General features: G+C 43.6%; 1 protein-coding gene across 8 annotated transcripts in view; it reads right to left on the bottom strand.

Moving 5' to 3' along the window:
• KIAA1217 (KIAA1217 ortholog) overlaps nt 1-13,163 on the bottom strand; it is a 954,123-nt gene that overhangs the window by 558,244 nt on the left and 382,716 nt on the right. Inside the window, exon 1 of one of the 8 annotated variants that reach the window (XM_077490974.1) lies at nt 1,596-2,026. The exons of the other annotated variants lie outside the window; for them this stretch is intronic. The gene's annotated coding sequence lies outside the window, so the exon portion shown is untranslated. Of the gene's footprint in view, nt 1-1,595; nt 2,027-13,163 lie in introns of those variants that run through there. 8 annotated transcript variants of the gene reach the window in all.

The following is a 13,163-nucleotide window of genomic DNA, read 5'->3' as shown; positions in this document are numbered from 1 at the left end:
TTCACTTTTTATCTATCAAAAAGTGTTTTCCGGTGTTAAACCTTTCATCTGATTTCTAAATTGCTGCATTTGTAAATTCCAAAAGCCAATATAAAGGAATAGTAGTGGTCAAAAAAGCACTTGTGGGTTTAACCAATCTTGTTTTTTTGTACAATTCTCCTTTAAGAAGGCGTGACAAGAGGTGTGTCCTACGCCTGCATACTTTTGCTGATAGGTGTCCCTCATTCCCATCTCAAAAAGTTGGGAGGTATGCAGCTGTTCGGGTATGGTATGTTTGGGTATGGAATGTCACCAAGTATCTCCCCAGGACTCATAAATGGCCATTACCATGTGGAAAAAGCAAAGATACCCTCCAGTGGTATAGTAACCAAATAAACAGAAATTTATTGACAAGTTGAAAGCCACTCACATATTAAAAACAATCAGATTGCATGTAAAACAAAGGTGACATCAGGCTCTGTCTATGTTGGTCTCGCCAACTCCAGATTCCATGGACTTGCTCCATGTCTACTTCTGGTTCCAGTACTGACGTCGCATATGGTGGTTGCGAGGCGATCATACACAACTATCTTAATAAAATTAACTTCACATCGGAAGCCCCCCTTTGCATTGGAGGCCTCCTCATTACATCAGAGGTCCCCATCACGTCGGAGGTCCCCCCATCACATTAAAGGTCCCTTATTACATCAGAGGTCCCCATCACATTAGAGGTCCCTTATTACATCAGAGGTCCCCATCATGTCGGAGGTCCCCCCATTACATTAGAGGTCCCTTATTACATCAGAGGTCCCCATCACATCAGAGGTTTCTTATTACATCAGAGGTCCCCCATCACATTGGAGGTCCATCCCATCACATCAGCGGTCCCCCATCACGTTGGAGCTCACTCCATCATATCAGAGGTCCCCATCACTTCAGAGGTCCCCCATCACATCAGCGGTCCCCCATCACGTTGGAGCTCACTCCATCATATCAGAGGTCCCCCATCACATCAGAGGTCCCCTATCACATCAGAGGTCCCCTGTCATGTTGGAAGTCCCCCTATCACATCAGAGACCCATCCACAAAATGACAACTCATAATGCTGATCTAGGGCAACCTGGGTTATCGGGCCACTCAGGGGCAACCCAGGTGGCACCCCAAGGTGCAGAAGTACCCTGGCTGCGAAATGCTCCTCTAAAGAGGGGAGAGAGCGGGAGGTTTAGGAGGAAATTTGGGTAATGTCTCCTGTTTGGCAGCCAAGTCCATCACAGCAGGTTGTAGCGCAGCAGACACAGGTATGAGAACCTGCAGATGCCTCAGTGCACATTTGGGAAACTAGTACCAAGATAAATGAACAGGCTTAATCAGCTGCTTATCATGATGATCCTTTGGCTTCATTTGGCTTACTGACCTGATCAGGAGTTTTGCATCAGCAGCCACATGTTTGCTTCGGCAAAATGAGCCAGCAAATAAAGAGAAAAGAGAGACTGCCAGGCAACTAGCATTTTCAGAAGAAGTTAAACAATGACAGCTTACAAATTCCAAAGCACAGTTTCCTTGAACATGGCTTCTATCACATAATTAAAGGAAGCACAGCCTCAGAATGTACTTACGTGTGTGCGTACTGTGCTGGCGGAGAAATCCTACACGCGTCGTCTATCGGGAGCAGGCGATCTGCGTGTACACAATCCGTTCACAGATATTGTTATCCAATTACAGGGGAACAAATAAGTAAGCCAGGAACACTGAACATTCTCTTCCATCCCAGTCCGGGAGCCCCTGTGCATTGCTGTGCTGTGACATTTCCTGCCTCACCCCCCTCTCTTTCCTCTCTCCCAGCTCCTACAATTTTACAACAGTGTGAAGATGTTTGAAGAGAGATGGAACAGGCCTTAGAAGTTCCGTAACTTAAAGGAAACCATATGGAGGATTTCCTGCTGTGCAATCCCCATTAAGATGTACAGTGTGCGCTATAGGCTGTGAGTGTGCCTTGGAATCAGAAGATTTTCGGTTGAAAAGCCTGGGAGGAGACCGCTACTGTTCAGCCTTATCATAATTCAGGATGAAAAGACAAAGTCATCCTTCTCGGATATTTCTGGTCTTATGAGACGTGACTTCTTTATTGTACTTTCTGCTATTCCTGGAATGATTTCCCCATCATATGACACAGATATTTATTTTTTCTTACTTTCTGGATTGGTTTTAGGAGTAACAGAACAAAACTGTGTGTCACGGGGTTGTCTTAGTAACCCGTGTTTTCGGATTACGCAATGTCTTAATGAAAAGAGGCACACAAGTTAAAAAAAGGAAACAACTAAGGCTTGGTTCCCACTACTGGGATGCGACTTTTTTGCATTTTATAGTGCGACCTTGCCGTGCAACTTTAATTCAACTTTGCGTTCTATGGGGCCAAGTCGCACTGTAATGCCGCGTACACACGGCCGGACTTTTCGGCAGGCTAGGTCAAATGGAATCAGTCCGTCGGACAATCCGATCGCGTGTGGGCTAATACGATCGTTTTTCATTTAAAAAATCCAATGGACCTAGAAATAGAACATGTTTCAATTCTGTCTGATGGACTCAATTCCTATCGGGAAAACCGTTCGTCTGTGTGCTGGTCCGACGGACCAAATACGACGCAAGGGCAGCTATTGGCTACTGGCTATTGAACTTCCTTTTTTAGTCCCATCGTACGTCATCACGTTCAAAACGAACTGACTTTCGAATGGACTTGGTCCGTTCATGTGTGGGCAAATCCGTTCGTTAGGAAGGTCCGTCGGAACTCCGCCGAAAGTCCGTCGGGAAGACCGTCGGACCTAGCCTGCTGGAAAGTCCGGTCGTGTGTACACGGCATAAGTCACACCTAAGTAGTTTAGGAACCTTTTCCAAAATCACTCCGTGCTGAGTCACATTGATTAGAATGATAATTGAATTATTGAAAACAATGAGATTTCCCTTGTCATGCGAGTGTGTGCGACTCAAGTCACATCAGAAGTAGTGTGAACCCAGAACTTAAAGAGGTTGTAAAGTCATTTTTTTACTTTTACCTACAGGAAAGCCTATAATAAGGCTTACCTGTAGGTAAAAAAAATCTCCTAAACCTGTACGGTTTAGGAGATATTCCCCTCGCAATGCGCCGCTGACAGCAGTGGCACATGCACACAGGGGATTCTCGGCTGGGAGCCCGGCAGACACCGGACCCTGTTGGGAAGAAATCTCCCGCGCGTGTCCGGCCACTCACAGCGCCGGAGCCGCGATACCCGGAAGAAACGCAGAGGGAACATGTCAGCTCCCTCGGCATGGATCGGGCCAGATGTCGGTGCCTCGTTCTAAGGTAAGTATTTCATAATGAGCTGATATGCGGTGCTCACTATGCGTTTTCCTTTGCAGGTGAGAAAATTTTTTAAATTCAACGGGTTTAGAACCGCTTTAAAGGGGGTTATTTACTAAAGGAAACTCCACTTTGCACTGCAAGTACACTTGAAAGTAAAAGACATGCAAGGAAAATAAAAAAACATCATTTTAGCTTGCACATGATTGGATAATAAAATCAGCAGAGCTTCCACTCATTTCAGATCTACCCCTTAGATTTAGAGTGACTGTACTTCCAAGTGCACTTGCGGTGCAAAATGGATTTGCCTTTCGTAAATAACCCCCAATGTGTTACTAATCTCAGGACCCTGCATTCACTATATCTGGTCTCTCACAGTACACAGAACATGGAAATGCAATAGTTTTAGTAAATATAAACTGCTAAATATCTTTTCTCATCAGCAGTATATAGCAGTCTTTTGACTTCTATCAGTGTCTGGTTAAAGATTGTAGGAGGAGTTTTCATGGGACTAGAGGACAAATTTAATTTCTTAATGACTTTAAATAAAATAAAGCTAATAACTCACATCTGTGGTATGAATGGCCGCGGCCCTTTATTTTATTGGCATGACGATATACATATTAGCCAACTTAACATTGAAAATATACACACATTGACGATATAACCTTTATAATCATCTTTAGATTATAAAATACCAAAAAAGGTTCAGCTTTGAAAGCTCGAACCCATAAAGTAATAACAAAACACTATACCAACAATGAAAATTAAAAGATGGCTACCAAGTAAAAACGGGGGAGGGAAGGGAAGGACCGCGACAGTGGGAGGGGAGGGGGGGCGCCTTTTTCTTCTGCTGCAACCGTCGTTCTGAAGAAATTCGTTGGGTGTTTTCCTTTTATAACCTTCTGTTTATTTTCATAGGTTCGTTGGATCACCTGATGTAACTGTAGAATATTCTGGAGGATTGATCAGGTGACCAGGTAAGTAACCAATTAATTACTGTAATAAAATCTAACTGAAATTCCCTTGTCCCTATTCCCATATGTAGGGGGCGCTAGTATGCTCCCCCTACTCTCATGGGACTAGAGGACAAATTTAATTTCTTAATGACTTTAAATAAAATAAAGCTAATAACTCACATCTGTGGTATGAATGGCCGCGGCCCTTTATTTTATTGGCATGACGATATACATATTAGCCAACTTAACATTGAAAATATACACACATTGACGATATAACCTTTATAATCATCTTTAGATTATAAAATACCAAAAAAGGTTCAGCTTTGAAAGCTCGAACCCATAAAGTAATAACAAAACACTATACCACACGCCAGGCTCCTTAAACTCAAGGAGCCTGGCACCCCACCCGGGCCACGGCCAATTCAATACAAGCAATAAAATCAAAATGTAAAATATCATTGCCAATATCAGATAAATGCACCTGATCTGAACGATATAAACCAGGCAAACCACCTTCCAAATCGACACGACGGAAGGACAGTCCATTTATCAAAGGCATACATTTTTTGAGAAATCTATTTACACGTCTACGAATTTTTTCTAAAAAGAAATGCGTTGGATCAATCAACCATTTTAACAGAGGGGTAATTTCAGAAAAAAATAAAACAGTCGATGGCAGAATATCGTGAAGATGAGTAAGATCTGTTTTCATTTGTGCAACCAGATCTAAAGTTTTAACAAAACCTAAATCATTACCAGCTACATGTAAAATAATAATAGAAGGTTGAGGGTGAGAAGAAAGCCGAGCACGAATCGATGACTGAAGTTCAAACCACGACATTTCTTTGCATCCAAACCAAAGTACTTTATAGGAGGAATCATCAAGACCTAGGTTGAGGCCGTAGTAGCGCAATGAAGCTCTGGCTTCAGCCCAGAAAACGAACGAATGTCCGATTATCCACACCACACAAGGAGCCCCTACAAAGCAGAAAAACATAAATTAGGTCTCACATAAGATTTGAAACAGGTAGACTGCCAACCACCCAAACTTTTAATTTCAGTGGAAGAAAAACCCAGCACAGCTGCTTCAGTTGCCACTCCGATGCGAAAGGAATGGGTGGTGATTTTCAAATGCTGCAATCCCAAAAATATCAGGCATTTTTTCAAAATAACCCTGAATTGGTATTGTGTAAGTGGGATGCCAGAAGCATGTACCAAAATAAGGCTACCGTGTAGTGGACGTAACAATAAAAATTTCGACAACAAAGAAAAGACGCAAAGAGGGGAATTGCTTATTTTATGAATTACAATCCAGCGACCCTTCCCCAACTGGTCAGTTTTGCTGAAGCGTAATAAAATTTTTACGCGATCCTCCTTCATAAAAAACATCGGACAACAACAAACTTCCTGAAGCAGAAGAAGATTTAGGCAACAATTCGGAAATGCGAAATGCACCGAAAAAACAAAGGCAAAAGGAAACTTGCAGAAGAAGGGATTCATAATCCGAAAAACAAATGACAGAGGACGCAACCAAGAGACGTTGCAAAATGATCGAAGTAATAGGAACTCTATCATCAACTCGGAAGTGCAACTTGCAATATCCTTTAACCACTTGCTTACTGGGCACTTAAACCCCCCTCAGTCCCAGACCAATTTTCAGCTTTCAGCGCTGATGCACTTTGAATGACAATTGCGCGGGCATACAACACTGTACCCAAATGAAATTTTTATCATTTTTTTCCCACAAATAGAGCTTTCTTTTGGTGGTATTTAGTTACAGCTCGGAGTTTTATTTTTTGCTAAACAAACAAAAAAAGATGCAAAAAAAAAAAAATCATGTTTTAATAGTTTGTTATAAAATTTTGCAAACGGGTCATTTTTCTCCTTCATTGAAGTGCGCTGATTAGGCGGCACTGATAGGCTGCATTGGTGGGCACTGATGGGCTGCATTGGTGGGCACTGATGGGCTGCACCGGTGGGCACTGATGGGCTGCGCCGGTGGGCACTGATAGGCATAGTTAAGGCGGCACTAATAGGCACAGATAAGGCGGCACCGATGGGCACAGATAAGGCGGCACTGATGGGCAAAGATGGGCACAGATAAGATGGCACGGATGGGTGGCACAGATAAGTGGCACGGATGGGTGGCACGGATGGGCACTGATAGGTACCACAGATAGATGGGACTGATGGGCACTGATAGGTGGCACTGATAGGTGGCTCTGATAGGTGGCACTGCTGGGCACTGATGGGCGGCACTGCTGGGCACAGATGGGCGGCACTGCTGGGCACTGATGGGCGGCACTGGGGTGCAGCACCTTTGAGGCAGATTGGGTGGCACTGTGGGTGGCACTGTGGGGTGGCACTGTGGGTGGCACTGTGGGTGGCACTGTGGGTGGCACTGTGGGTGGCACTGTGGGTGGCACTGTGGGCACTGAGGGGGGGCACTGACGGGGGGCACTTACTTTTGCTTTTATTTTATTTCAGGATGGCACTGCGGGAGGCAGGTGGGCACAGGCAGGTGGCAGGTGGTCCCTTTTTTCATGGCCGTGATCGGGACCGATGTCCCGATCACGGCCGCCGGCGATCGGCTTTTTTTTTCTCTCCTCGCGCTGTCAGCGCGAGGAGGAATAATAGCCGATTACCGGCTCCGTTCTATCACATGATCAGCTGTCATTGGCTGACAGCTGATCACGTGATAAGGGGTCGGGATCGACCCCTTACACGGATCGGTGATCAGGCGAGTCTCACGGACTCGCCGATCACAGAGCGCGCCGCGCGCGCCCCTCAGGGGGCGCGCAGGCCGCTCGTAACCAGGACTACGTCAATAGACGTAGTCCCGGAAATGTAGGTCCGCGCTAATGCCGTCATTTGGCAATAGCGCGGATCTGTAGTGGTTAAGAGCCTGAACGACTGAAAAATAATGAGTGCAAGGAGGCCACCCTCTCATCTTATTAAAAAAGGAAACGCCTGCTAATATCTTAACGAGATGAGAATATGAATAAGAATGCAGCATCATAAATTCAACAAAGGCTAAAACCAATGCTTCAGAAATTTGATTCACATCAATGAGTTTTAGAATTTAAAAAGGAACACCAAAGTGACCACGCGGTGTTGTATTGCGCCCGCGTGGAAGGTGCCAAAGAATTGGTAATGGATGAAACTACGGAGGGCAAACCACTGACCACAACGCTTCCGGGCAAGGACAACCAATTGGATCCGCTTCGGGTACCAAACTGCGAAATCGATCGAGCTGAAAGCGTGACAAAGAATCAGCAATTAAATTAATATTACCTGGAATATACTTGACCTTAATCCACAAATTGAAATTCAAATAATAAAAAACTAACTTCCTCAAAACTGCTAATACTGGTAAAGATTTAGATGTTAAACAATTTACTGCATATTCAACGCCTTTGTTATCAGAGTGAAAGAGAATGCGAGAATTCCTAAGTCGATCGCCCCAAAGATCAAGGGCCACCAAAATAGGAAAGATTTCAAGTAAAACTATATTTTTTGTAAAACCCTGCTCAACCCAAGAAGTAGGCCAAAAAGCCATAGACCAGTGACCCTGCCAAAATGCGCCGTAACCAATCGAACCTGCCGCGTCAGTATATAGTGAAATAGCTGAAGAGTCACAAAACGGGGCTTGCCAAATGGAACAACCATTATAAGTAGATAAAAATTGATCCCTAAACTAATAGATCTGAGATCAGTTCAGAGGAGAGACGAACAAAATGAAACGGCGACGAATCACAATCAGCTAAGACTTTGTAGAGCCTTTTTGAAAAAAAAAACACGACCCATAGGAATTATGCGAGTTGCGAAGGCAAGCGTGCCCAACAGAGATTGCAACGTTATCACTGTGACTTTTCCTTTAGATACAACAAAGGAAACTAAATGACGCAACTTAACAACTTTTTCCGAAGGGTGGCGACATTCCATCAAAGAAGGATCAATAGTAATCCCCAAAAATTTCAAACAGGTAGTGGGCCACACAGTCTTTTCAATCGCCAGAGGAACACCAAAATGCGCACATAAAACACGGAATTCACTAAACAAATAAAAACAATGTAAAGAATCAGCAGGGCCAAAAAAATTAAAAATCGTCTAAATAATGAATAATATCAGTCGAATTAGCTTGATATGAAACCGCCCATTCAAGGAAAGAAGCAAAAGCTTCAAAATATTTACAAGACAATGAACAACCCATTGGAAGGCTTTTATCGAAATAAAACGCACCCGCAAAGCAAAAACCCAAGGAGCTGTAAGCAGAGCGATGAATAGGCAGTAAACAAAAAGCTGACTTGATGTCAGCCTTTGCTAACAAAGCAGATTTGACCAAACAGATGAATTCTAGAAACCGCATCGTCAAATGAAGAATAGGTAACAGAACTATCAAGAGGATTAATACTATCATTTAACGAAGTGCCCAAAGGGTACGATAGATGATGTATTAAACGAAAACTACCCTTATCTTTTTTATGTATTAAACCAAGAGGGGACACTCTAAAATTCAGAAAAGGTGGGGAAGAAAATGGCCCTGCCACACGGCCTTCGCGAACTTCCTTACTTATTTTTTCCGTAACAACCCTTTGAAAACGTTTGACAGAAGGAAGGTTATCATGAGAGATGCAACCTGAGCCGTCAAAAAATTGGCAATCGAAAACCGTGGGAAAAGCCATCAATTATGAGATCCGCTGTCAGACGATCTGGCCAATGTAGCAGAAATGGCAACATTTCGACTAGCTTCACTGGAGTTGCCGCTAGGACGAAAATTATCCCGCACATTAGATGGGACATTAGTAGATGATTTTTTAAAACAATGAAAAGACGGATGATTACCAGAACATATGGCACATTCGTGTTTGTAACAGCAAGAATTAGGCCATTTACATTGTCCCTCATGAAACCCGAAACAGAGACCTTTCCGGGAAGGAGCCGGCCGCAAAGATGGAGAAGGAAGCAAGTCCAGAAAAAATTCTTAAAATCCTCAAGAATAATCTCAACATGTGGAAACATGCCACAACACAATTCAGGGCGTTGTTCACCCATAACGCTCACATAAATGCAAAAGGCTAGAAGCCAATTATTAAACGAACGAGGAGCCGATTTGCGTCTGTCATCTTCAGATTCCTTTTTATCTAAAACGGTTCTCCTTAAATGAAGGGAGAAGAGAAAGAATATCTACATAATCACCCCTCCAGATTTTTTCTTTAATAGATGCTGGCAAATGAAAGCCAAGAGGTAATATTTCACAAACTAATGCTTCTTTAAAGTAACTCTCAGAGATCGAAGGAACTGACATCCGAGCAATAGCTGGCGCAGAAAACTCTGGAGGCAATATGTCCGAATGCACAACAGGTGGAATAAGTTGAGCAACATCTTCCTAAGCTTGCAACAATGAAGAATCAGAATTAACCGATAAATTGCTAATACAACGCTTAAAATAATCAGTAAAGGAATTAAATGAAGATAACAATGATCGTAATCGATCAGACTCACCTTTGTCCACAGGCTGTACACCAGCCTGGGAAGATGCAGTCGACAAAGACGAAAATTGTACTGAATTTCCCGTCTGTACATCAGCAAGAGATGCAGAACGTGCCAACAAGGTTTGCGATTCTTTTTCCACAGGCTGTAAAGCAGCCTGTGAAGAAGCAGTCGGGAAGGAGGAAACTCCTGCAGAATTTTCTTTCTGAACATCAGCAAGAGAATGCGCAGATTGTTCCAATAAATCCTGTGACCCTGTAACTGCATGCAATGAATTAGAAACAGCATCTAATGGGTTAATAAAAGGCAAAGGAATAGCAGTTAAAGCATTTGAAACAGAATGAGACGGAATAGAATTAGCTACAGAAGTACAAGGTAAAATTACTGAAGTAAGTGTATTGTCAGAATACAATAAAGTATCATCTGCTGACAAAGAATTAGCAACAAATTGAACATCTGATGAAACAATATGCACATTCCTTTTAGTAGCTTGCTTACTGGAATTGAAAGAATTTGCATGTAAATCAGCAGCAAAACTAGAATGACAATTAAAAGAATTAATAGTATTTTTACCATTAATTTTTTGTCTTCTTATTCACAGGCTGGCCCCTGGATTCGATCCAGCGAACTGGCCTCTTTCTGTTCCTCTGTGGATGTCCTGTTGACACTGCGCATGCCCCAACATCGCATTCGGTATTCTGCTTCACTACTGATGACGCTGGAGAGGAGGAACCAAATGTTTGTAGTGGAACGAAGGAGACAGCTGTAGCGTTTCCGGAGGGAGGAATAATAGGCAACACAGAAGGAGGAGCCATAGGAGGAAGGAGCAAAGAAGGAAGGGGGACCGTCTGTGCAAGTGAATCTCCCGGAGCGGAAAGAGATGGCGGCGGAGCGGCGGAGGGCAGAGCGGAGGAAGAAGGAGGAAAACCCGGAACTACAGCCTGGAAAGGGGAGACAAAGGAAGCGAAGAAGCCGTAGATGGGCCGGAAGACAAACAGAACCTCATCCAGGCATCACCATCCGGAGCAGAGGCCCTCTCCATTAGCTGACGCAGCAAAGAATGCAAGGCAGGTAAGAGAACGACGTAGGGGCGCCTTTTTCTTCTGCTGCAACCGTCGTTCTGAAGAAATTCGTTGGGTGTTTTCCTTTTATAACCTTCTGTTTATTTTCATAGGTTCGTTGGATCACCTGATGTAACTGTAGAATATTCTGGAGGATTGATCAGGTGACCAGGTAAGTAACCAATTAATTACTGTAATAAAATCTAACTGAAATTCCCTTGTCCCTATTCCCATATGTAGGGGGCGCTAGTATGCTCCCCCTACTCTCATTCTCCCCAGATTGTCCTATGAGGCTACAGGACACCTGACCCATTTCTCCCAACCTTCTGAGATGGGAACAAAGGACACCTACTAGCAAAAGTATGTAGGCATAGGAAGCACACCCTGCTACGCCCCCTTATGGGAGAATTATGCAAAAAAATAAAAATAAATGATAAGTTAAACCCAGAAGTGCTTTTTTTACCACTACAATTCCTTTATACTGGCTATTGAAATTTACAAATGCAGCCATTTAGAAATTGGATGAAAGGTTTAGCACTGGGAAACACTTTTTGAAATATGAAAAGTGCATTTTGTAAACAACTATGTAGATGAGACCAAAATGAGGGACAAATAAGGAGCAAAGAGGGACTTAGTTTTAAATCAGGGACAGTCCCTCAAAATCAAAGACAGTTGGGAGCTGTGCTGATCACATGCACCCTCCCAAGAAAAAAAACTCTCTAGCAATACACACCAAACTGAGCATGTGCAGCTTGCACCTAAGGCTCTGTTCTATCAGGAGATGGATTGGGGGCAGTGGGAGAAGGGGAGGATCTGAGAAGACAGGATCAAACAGGCTTTTTACACAAGGCAGAGGATTAACCCCTTAGGTTCTGCAATGAGTATAACAAGCATGTTTTGCTACATATACAGATAGATTTTACTGTTGTGGGTTTAGTAACACTTTAAGTCATTTTTGTTTTTGAAACTTTGGATAGAGTAGAGAAGAGCTAAACTGGACCCTCACCTCCTGGGTACATGGGACTTCATTGCTCCCCTACCCCATCCGCAATCTAAACACATTTTTTTTGTCTGCCAACTGCCTAGGCTTTATGGCTCCGAAGCCTCCTGGGATATGTACATCACATCCCCCCCCCCCCCTCGGATACTTCACTGCCTATACACAGTAGCCGGAGGAAGGTGGGTCTGGCGCACGTCATCCAGGGCCAGGTTTCCTGAAATAGGAACCCGATGAAGCCAGGAACAAAGATGGCAGTGCAGGCAAGGTACGCAGACGGGTATGTGAATAGAGGACTTTCCTGGGTAACAGGTAAGAGGGTGAAAAAGTGGGGGGGAGTGGAGTTCCTCTTTAAAACCCCTGCCATGTAAGTGAGCAGAATTTCCCTCTTAGACTGCTGTCCCCAGAACAAGTGTCCCTATTGCAATATTTCCCCTCATCTCTTGTTCTAGGGACAACTTTAAAATTCAGAGTTTCTCTAGTTTCCTTTCCTGGTGATAATAGTCACCAGTATAAATACAGGATTGCATATTCTCAAAGGGGACAAAGGCAGCATTAAAATTTGACAGAGAGCTAACTCTTTCTAAAACGTAAAAAAAAGGTCTTGTCTGGAGGTACACTTAAAGCAGTTATAATGACCACCGCTGCTAAAAACTTCCAGATTATGTGATGCATCAAGCCCATGGGTCTAATTAGCCACTATCAGAAGGAAATAGTGATTGAGCAGCTTGGAAATTATTATATTTCTCCCAGCCCCTACCCTCTCGAGTGACATAAACAGGTATGCTCTGCAGAGCCAAACCCAATTTATGGAGTGCTGAAAAAGCTTGCCCTTGGGGCTGGATGGGACCTGCAAGCATCCTTCCCAAATCTATTGGAAGTTAATAGGAAGCCTGTACTGAAAGAAATGTGGCGCTACCATTTCTGACTTCTCTTTCTACAAATGAAAGTTGCCTGGCTGCCACGCTGATTTATTGCATTGGCTTTGTGGGCTTCCATAATTTCTTAGGGACTGACATTCAATAGGTATGCAGATCAAGAGTTCTGACTCTGCTTCCCTTGCCACATCAACAAATAAACGAATGCCGTGTACACACGGTTTGACTTTCCGGCGGAAAATTGTGCGATCGGAGCTTGATGTCGGAAATTCCGACCGTGTGTAGGCTCCGACAGTTTCCATCGGAATTTCTGTCACACAAAATTTGAGATCTGGTTCTCAAATTTTCCGACAACAAAATCCGTTCACGTTAATTCCAATCGTGTGTACACAATTCCGACACACAAAGTTCCATGTATGCTCGCAGTCAAGCAGAAGAGCCACAATGGCTACTGAACTT

This window comes from Lithobates pipiens, unplaced genomic scaffold (genome assembly GCF_037356315.1).
Source record: "Lithobates pipiens isolate NorthernLeopardFrog02 unplaced genomic scaffold, aLitPip1_a1.2 Scaffold_19, whole genome shotgun sequence".
Taxonomy (NCBI): Eukaryota; Metazoa; Chordata; class Amphibia; order Anura; family Ranidae; genus Lithobates; species Lithobates pipiens.
Note: the sequence above shows the minus strand (reverse complement) of the source record. Positions and strands in the feature narration are given on the sequence as shown.